Source organism: Bos taurus, chromosome Y, assembly GCF_002263795.3.
Source record: "Bos taurus isolate L1 Dominette 01449 registration number 42190680 breed Hereford chromosome Y, ARS-UCD2.0, whole genome shotgun sequence".
NCBI classification, from domain to species: Eukaryota; Metazoa; Chordata; class Mammalia; order Artiodactyla; family Bovidae; genus Bos; species Bos taurus.
In genome coordinates, this window is record NC_082638.1 from 16,188,176 (window position 1) to 16,196,438 (window position 8,263).

Below are 8,263 nucleotides of genomic sequence, written 5' to 3' on the forward strand. Positions count from 1 at the left end.
CAGGAGCCAGCCTGGTTCAGAGCAGGCACCGGGCGGTTGGCTCAGGAGTGTTTGTCAGGGTCTTGCCTGAGGGCAGGAGCCAGCCTGGGCCAGTGCAGGCACCGGGCGGCTGGCTCAGCAGTGTTTGTCAGGGTCTTGCCCGAGGGCAGGAGCCAGCCTGGTTCAGAGCAGGCACCGGGCGGTTGGCTCAGGAGTGTTTGTCAGGGTCTTGCCCGAGGGCTGGAGCCAACCTGGTTCAGTGCAGGCACCGGGCGGTGGGCTCAGTTGTGTTTGTCGGGGCCGGGCCATGGGCGGGACCCAGCCTCCTTCAGGGCAGGCACAGAGATGGGGGCTCAGGAGTCTGTGCTGGGCGAATCGAACAAGGGCCAGACCTAAACCGGTTGAGCGCAGGGACCGAGATGCAGCTTCAGGAGGATTTCCAGGCGGTAGGAGCCCGGCCAGGTTCAGCGCAGGGACCGAGATGCGGGCTCAGCAGTGTTTCCCGGCTAATTGAACGAGGGCACGGCCCACCCTGTCTCTGTGCAGGGACCGAGATGCGCCCTCTGAAGGGTTTCTCGAGGTCGAAAAGTGGGCAGGACGCGCTCGGCTTCAGGTTAGAGAGCTAGATGTGACCTCAGGAGGACGTGTTGAGGTAGCTCCCAAGGGCAGGATCTCGACTGGTTCAGCGCAGCGCCCGAGGGGTGGGCACAGGCGCATCTGCCGGTGTCTTCAGCAAGTGCTTGCAGTAGCCGCGGCCGGTGCAGGGAAGGAGATGTGGGCTCGGGGGCGTTGCAGGGAGCCGTGCACAAAGGGAGGCCCCAGCCTCGGTGCAAGCCATGGCTGCGAGGCAGGCTCAGGAGGGTCTGTCGGCGGACTGTCACCGGGCGGGACCCAGCCTCATCCAGTGCAGGGACCCAGGTGTTGGCTCCGGAGTGTTTGTCAGGGTTCGGAAGAAGCGCCGTGCATCGCCCTGTTGAGGGCAGCGACCGATGCAGGCTCAGGAGTGTTTGCCGGGGGTCGGGCCAAGGGCAGGACCTAGCCTGATTGAAGGCAGGGAACCCGATGTGGGCTCAGGAGTGCTTCACGGGGTTTGAACATGGGAAGGACACAGCCTGCTTCGGGGCATGGACTCAGATGCGCTCTCAGGATTATGTTCCAGGGACTTGAACATGGAAAATCCAACGAACACGTTCTGGACTGCAGGGACCGAGAGGTGGGGTCGGGAGTCTGTACTAGGCGCTCGCACAAGGGCAGGACCTCGACTGTTTCAGATCAGTGACCGAGACGGGGCTCAGGAGTTTAGAAGGGCACTTCTGGAAGGGCACGACCCTGCCTGGTTTGGTGCAGCACGTGAGATGAGGGTGCAGCAATGATTCCGGGGGGTTTAAACAAGGAGAGGACTCACCGTCGTTCGGGGCCAGGGGGCCAAGTTTGGGCTCAGGATTGTTTGTCGGGGGCCTTGGCCAGAGGCAGAAACCACCGTGGTTGAGCTCAGGGACCAAGATGAACGCTCAGGCGTGTTTAGTGTGTGTGTGTCGGGGGTGGGGGGGTGTGTGGGGGGGTGTGCGCAAGGGCAGCATCCATCCGAGTTCCGGGCGGGCACGCAGCTGTGGGCTCAGGAGTGTGTGTCGCGGGAATCGAAGAAGGCAGGCCCTAGACTGCTTCTTCAGTGCGCCGACCGAGATGTATTTCTCGGGGTCTTGAAGCAGGCCAAGCCCCAGAGGTGGCTTCAGTGCCGGGAGTGAGCTGCGGGATCACAGCTTTGTCCCGGAGAGGGACCAAATGCAGGACACAGCGAAGTGGACGGGCAGGGAGCGAGCTGGAGTCTCCCGGTGGTTACTTTGCCAGGTGCTTGAACGAAGGCAGGAGCCAGCCTGCTTCGGTGCAGGGATCCGGAGTGGGCTCTGGAGTGTTTGCCAGGGTCTTGACCGAGGGCAGGAGCCAGCCTGGATCAGTGCAGACACCGGGCGGGGGGCCCAGGAGTGTTTGTCATGGTATTGCCCGAGGGCAGGAGCCAGCCTGGTTTAGAGCAGGCACCGGGCGGTGGGCTCAGGAGTGTTTGTCAGGGTATTGCCCGAGGGCAGGGACCAGCCTGGTTCAGGGCAGGCACCGGGCGGTGGTCTCAGGAGTGTCTGTCGGCGCCGGGCATGGGCAGGACCCAGCCTCCTTCAGGGCAGACACAGAGATGGGGGCTCAGGAGTCTGTGCTGAGTGAATCGAACAAGGGCCAGACCTAGACCGGTTCAGGGCAGGGACAGAGATGCTGCTTCAGGAGTATTTCCTGGGGGTAGGACCCCGGCCAGGTTTAGCGCGGGGATCAAGATGCGGGCTCAGCAGCGTTTCCCGGGTGACTGAATGAGGGCACGGCCCACCCTGTCTCTGTGCGGGGACCGAGATGCTCCCTCAGGAGGGTTTCTCGAGGTCTGATCGTGGGCAGGACGCGCACGGCTTCAGGGCAGAGTGCGAGAGGAGGCCTCAGGAGGACGTGTTGAGGTAGCTCCCAAGGGCAGAACCTCGACTGGTTCAGTGCAGCGCCCGAGGGGCGGGCACAGGCGCATTTGCCGGTGGCTTCGGCAATTGCTTGCCGGAGCCCTGGCCGGGGCAGGGAAGGAGATGTTGGCACAGGGGCGTTGGGTGGCGCTGTGCAGCAAGGGAGGCCCCAGCCTAGGTGCGTGCCGTGGCCGCGAGGCACGCTCAGGAGGGCCTGTCGGGGGACTGACACTGGGCGGGACCCAGCCTCGTCCCGAGCAGGGACCGAGGTGTTGGGTCAGGAGTGTTTGTCAGGGTCGGGAAGAAGTGCCGGGCACCGCCCAGTTGAGGGCAGCGACCGATGCAAGCTCAGGAGTGTTTGCCGGGGGTCGGGCCAAGGGCAGGACCTAGCCTGATTGAGGGCAGGCTACCCGATGTGGGCTCAGGAATGCTTCTCGGGGCTTGAACATGGGAAGGACCCAGCCTGCTTCGGGGCAGGGACTGAGATGCGCGCTCAGGATTATGTGTCCGGGACACGAATATGCAAAGTCCAACAAACGCCTGCTTGACTGCAGGGACCGAGAGGTGGGGTCGGGAGTCTGTGCTAAGGTCCCGCACAAGGGCAGGACCTCGACTGGTTCAGTTCAGTGACAGAGACGGGGCTCGGGAGATTAGACGTGCACTTCAGGAAGGGCGGAACCCAGCCTGGTTTGGTGCAGCGCGTGAGATGAGGGCGCAGCAGTGATTCTGAGGGGTTTGAACAAGGGGAGGCCTCACCGTCGTTCGGGGCCAGGGGGCCAGGTTTGGGCTCAGGATTGTTTGTCGGGGGCCTTGGCCAGACGCAGAAACCTCCGTGGTTGAGCTCAGGGACCGAGATGAACGCTCAGGAGTGTTTTGTGTGTGTGTGTGCGGGGAGGGGGTGTTGCTCAAGGGCAGCATCCATCCGAGTTCAGGGCGGGCACGCAGCTGTGGGCTCAGGAGTGTGTGTCACGAGAATCGAAGAAGGGCAGGCCCTAAACTGCTTCTTCAGTGCGCCGACCGAGATGTATTTCTCGGGGTCTTGAAGCAGTCCAAGCCCCCGAGGCGGGTTCAGTGCCGGGAGTGAGTTGCGGGATCAGGGCTTTGTCCCGGCGAGGGACCAAGGGCAGGACACAGCGAAGTGGACGGAAGGGAGCGATCTGAAGTCTCCCGTGGTTTCTTTGCCAGGTGCTTGAAGGAAGGCAGGAGCCAGCCTACTTCAGTGCAGGGACCCGGGGTGGTCTCAGGAGTGTTTGTCAGGGTCTTGCCCGAGGGCAGGAGCCAGCCTGGTTCAGAGCAGGCACCGGGCGGTTGGCTCAGGAGTGTTTGTCAGGGTCTTGCCTGAGGGCAGGAGCCAGCCTGGGCCAGTGCAGGCACCGGGCGGCTGGCTCAGCAGTGTTTGTCAGGGTCTTGCCCGAGGGCAGGAGCCAGCCTGGTTCAGAGCAGGCACCGGGCGGTTGGCTCAGGAGTGTTTGTCAGGGTCTTGCCCGAGGGCTGGAGCCAGCCTGGTTCAGTGCAGGCACCGGGCGGTGGGCTCAGTTGTGTTTGTCGGGGCCGGGCCATGGGCGGGACCCAGCCTCCTTCAGGGCAGGCACAGAGATGGGGGCTCAGGAGTCTGTGCTGGGCGAATCGAACAAGGGCCAGACCTAAACCGGTTGAGCGCAGGGACCGAGATGCAGCTTCAGGAGGATTTCCAGGCGGTAGGAGCCCGGCCAGGTTCAGCGCAGGGACCGAGATGCGGGCTCAGCAGTGTTTCCCGGCTAATTGAACGAGGGCACGGCCCACCCTGTCTCTGTGCAGGGACCGAGATGCGCCCTCTGAAGGGTTTCTCGAGGTCGAAAAGTGGGCAGGACGCGCTCGGCTTCAGGTTAGAGAGCTAGATGTGACCTCAGGAGGACGTGTTGAGGTAGCTCCCAAGGGCAGGATCTCGACTGGTTCAGCGCAGCGCCCGAGGGGTGGGCACAGGCGCATCTGCCGGTGTCTTCAGCAAGTGCTTGCAGTAGCCGCGGCCGGTGCAGGGAAGGAGATGTGGGCTCGGGGGCGTTGCAGGGAGCCGTGCACAAAGGGAGGCCCCAGCCTCGGTGCAAGCCATGGCTGCGAGGCAGGCTCAGGAGGGTCTGTCGGCGGACTGTCGCCGGGCGGGACCCAGCCTCGTCCAGTGCAGGGACCCAGGTGTTGGCTCCGGAGTGTTTGTCAGGGTTCGGAAGAAGCGCCGTGCATCGCCCTGTTGAGGGCAGCGACCGATGCAGGCTCAGGAGTGTTTGCCGGGGGTCGGGCCAAGGGCAGGACCTAGCCTGATTGAAGGCAGGGAACCCGATGTGGGCTCAGGAGTGCTTCACGGGGTTTGAACATGGGAAGGACACAGCCTGCTTCGGGGCATGGACTCAGATGCGCTCTCAGGATTATGTTCCAGGGACTTGAACATGGAAAATCCAACGAACACGTTCTGGACTGCAGGGACCAAGAGGTGGGGTCGGGAGTCTGTACTAGGCGCTCGCACAAGGGCAGGACCTCGACTGTTTCAGATCAGTGACCGAGACGGGGCTCAGGAGTTTAGAAGGGCACTTCTGGAAGGGCACGACCCTGCCTGGTTTGGTGCAGCACGTGAGATGAGGGTGCAGCAATGATTCCGGGGGGTTTAAACAAGGAGAGGACTCACCGTCGTTCGGGGCCAGGGGGCCAAGTTTGGGCTCAGGACTGTTTGTCGGGGGCCTTGGCCAGAGGCAGAAACCACCGTGGTTGAGCTCAGGGACCAAGATGAACGCTCAGGCGTGTTTAGTGTGTGTGTGGGGGGGGTGGGGGGGTGTGTGGGGGGGTGTGCGCAAGGGCAGCATCCATCCGAGTTCCGGGCGGGCACGCAGCTGTGGGCTCAGGAGTGTGTGTCGCGGGAATCGAAGAAGGCAGGCCCTAGACTGCTTCTTCAGTGCGCCGACCGAGATGTATTTCTCGGGGTCTTGAAGCAGGCCAAGCCCCAGAGGTGGCTTCAGTGCCGGGAGTGAGCTGCGGGATCACAGCTTTGTCCCGGAGAGGGACCAAATGCAGGACACAGCGAAGTGGACGGGCAGGGAGCGAGCTGGAGTCTCCCGGTGGTTACTTTGCCAGGTGCTTGAACGAAGGCAGGAGCCAGCCTGCTTCGGTGCAGGGATCCGGAGTGGGCTCTGGAGTGTTTGCCAGGGTCTTGACCGAGGGCAGGAGCCAGCCTGGATCAGTGCAGACACCGGGCGGGGGGCCCAGGAGTGTTTGTCATGGTATTGCCCGAGGGCAGGAGCCAGCCTGGTTTAGAGCAGGCACCGGGCGGTGGGCTCAGGAGTGTTTGTCAGGGTATTGCCCGAGGGCAGGGACCAGCCTGGTTCAGGGCAGGCACCGGGCGGTGGTCTCAGGAGTGTCTGTCGGCGCCGGGCATGGGCAGGACCCAGCCTCCTTCAGGGCAGACACAGAGATGGGGGCTCAGGAGTCTGTGCTGAGTGAATCGAACAAGGGCCAGACCTAGACCGGTTCAGGGCAGGGACAGAGATGCTGCTTCAGGAGTATTTCCTGGGGGTAGGACCCCGGCCAGGTTTAGCGCGGGGATCAAGATGCGGGCTCAGCAGCGTTTCCCGGGTGACTGAACGAGGGCACGGCCCACCCTGTCTCTGTGCGGGGACCGAGATGCTCCCTCAGGAGGGTTTCTCGAGGTCTGATCGTGGGCAGGACGCGCACGGCTTCAGGGCAGAGTGCGAGAGGAGGCCTCAGGAGGACGTGTTGAGGTAGCTCCCAAGGGCAGAACCTCGACTGGTTCAGTGCAGCGCCCGAGGGGCGGGCACAGGCGCATTTGCCGGTGGCTTCGGCAATTGCTTGCCGGAGCCCTGGCCGGGGCAGGGAAGGAGATGTTGGCACAGGGGCGTTGGGTGGCGCTGTGCAGCAAGGGAGGCCCCAGCCTAGGTGCGTGCCGTGGCCGCGAGGCACGCTCAGGAGGGCCTGTCGGGGGACTGACACTGGGCGGGACCCAGCCTCGTCCCGAGCAGGGACCGAGGTGTTGGGTCAGGAGTGTTTGTCAGGGTCGGGAAGAAGTGCCGGGCACCGCCCAGTTGAGGGCAGCGACCGATGCAAGCTCAGGAGTGTTTGCCGGGGGTCGGGCCAAGGGCAGGACCTAGCCTGATTGAGGGCAGGCTACCCGATGTGGGCTCAGGAATGCTTCTCGGGGCTTGAACATGGGAAGGACCCAGCCTGCTTCGGGGCAGGGACTGAGATGCGCGCTCAGGATTATGTGTCCGGGACACGAATATGCAAAGTCCAACAAACGCCTGCTTGACTGCAGGGACCGAGAGGTGGGGTCGGGAGTCTGTGCTAAGGTCCCGCACAAGGGCAGGACCTCGACTGGTTCAGTTCAGTGACAGAGACGGGGCTCGGGAGATTAGACGTGCACTTCAGGAAGGGCGGAACCCAGCCTGGTTTGGTGCAGCGCGTGAGATGAGGGCGCAGCAGTGATTCTGAGGGGTTTGAACAAGGGGAGGCCTCACCGTCGTTCGGGGCCAGGGGGCCAGGTTTGGGCTCAGGATTGTTTGTCGGGGGCCTTGGCCAGACGCAGAAACCTCCGTGGTTGAGCTCAGGGACCGAGATGAACGCTCAGGAGTGTTTTGTGTGTGTGTGTGCGGGGAGGGGGTGTTGCTCAAGGGCAGCATCCATCCGAGTTCAGGGCGGGCACGCAGCTGTGGGCTCAGGAGTGTGTGTCACGAGAATCGAAGAAGGGCAGGCCCTAAACTGCTTCTTCAGTGCGCCGACCGAGATGTATTTCTCGGGGTCTTGAAGCAGTCCAAGCCCCCGAGGCGGGTTCAGTGCCGGGAGTGAGTTGCGGGATCAGGGCTTTGTCCCGGCGAGGGACCAAGGGCAGGACACAGCGAAGTGGACGGAAGGGAGCGATCTGAAGTCTCCCGTGGTTTCTTTGCCAGGTGCTTGAAGGAAGGCAGGAGCCAGCCTACTTCAGTGCAGGGACCCGGGGTGGTCTCAGGAGTGTTTGTCAGGGTCTTGCCCGAGGGCAGGAGCCAGCCTGGTTCAGAGCAGGCACCGGGCGGTTGGCTCAGGAGTGTTTGTCAGGGTCTTGCCTGAGGGCAGGAGCCAGCCTGGGCCAGTGCAGGCACCGGGCGGCTGGCTCAGCAGTGTTTGTCAGGGTCTTGCCCGAGGGCAGGAGCCAGCCTGGTTCAGAGCAGGCACCGGGCGGTTGGCTCAGGAGTGTTTGTCAGGGTCTTGCCCGAGGGCTGGAGCCAGCCTGGTTCAGTGCAGGCACCGGGCGGTGGGCTCAGTTGTGTTTGTCGGGGCCGGGCCATGGGCGGGACCCAGCCTCCTTCAGGGCAGGCACAGAGATGGGGGCTCAGGAGTCTGTGCTGGGCGAATCGAACAAGGGCCAGACCTAAACCGGTTGAGCGCAGGGACCGAGATGCAGCTTCAGGAGGATTTCCAGGCGGTAGGAGCCCGGCCAGGTTCAGCGCAGGGACCGAGATGCGGGCTCAGCAGTGTTTCCCGGCTAATTGAACGAGGGCACGGCCCACCCTGTCTCTGTGCAGGGACCGAGATGCGCCCTCTGAAGGGTTTCTCGAGGTCGAAAAGTGGGCAGGACGCGCTCGGCTTCAGGTTAGAGAGCTAGATGTGACCTCAGGAGGACGTGTTGAGGTAGCTCCCAAGGGCAGGATCTCGACTGGTTCAGCGCAGCGCCCGAGGGGTGGGCACAGGCGCATCTGCCGGTGTCTTCAGCAAGTGCTTGCAGTAGCCGCGGCCGGTGCAGGGAAGGAGATGTGGGCTCGGGGGCGTTGCAGGGAGCCGTG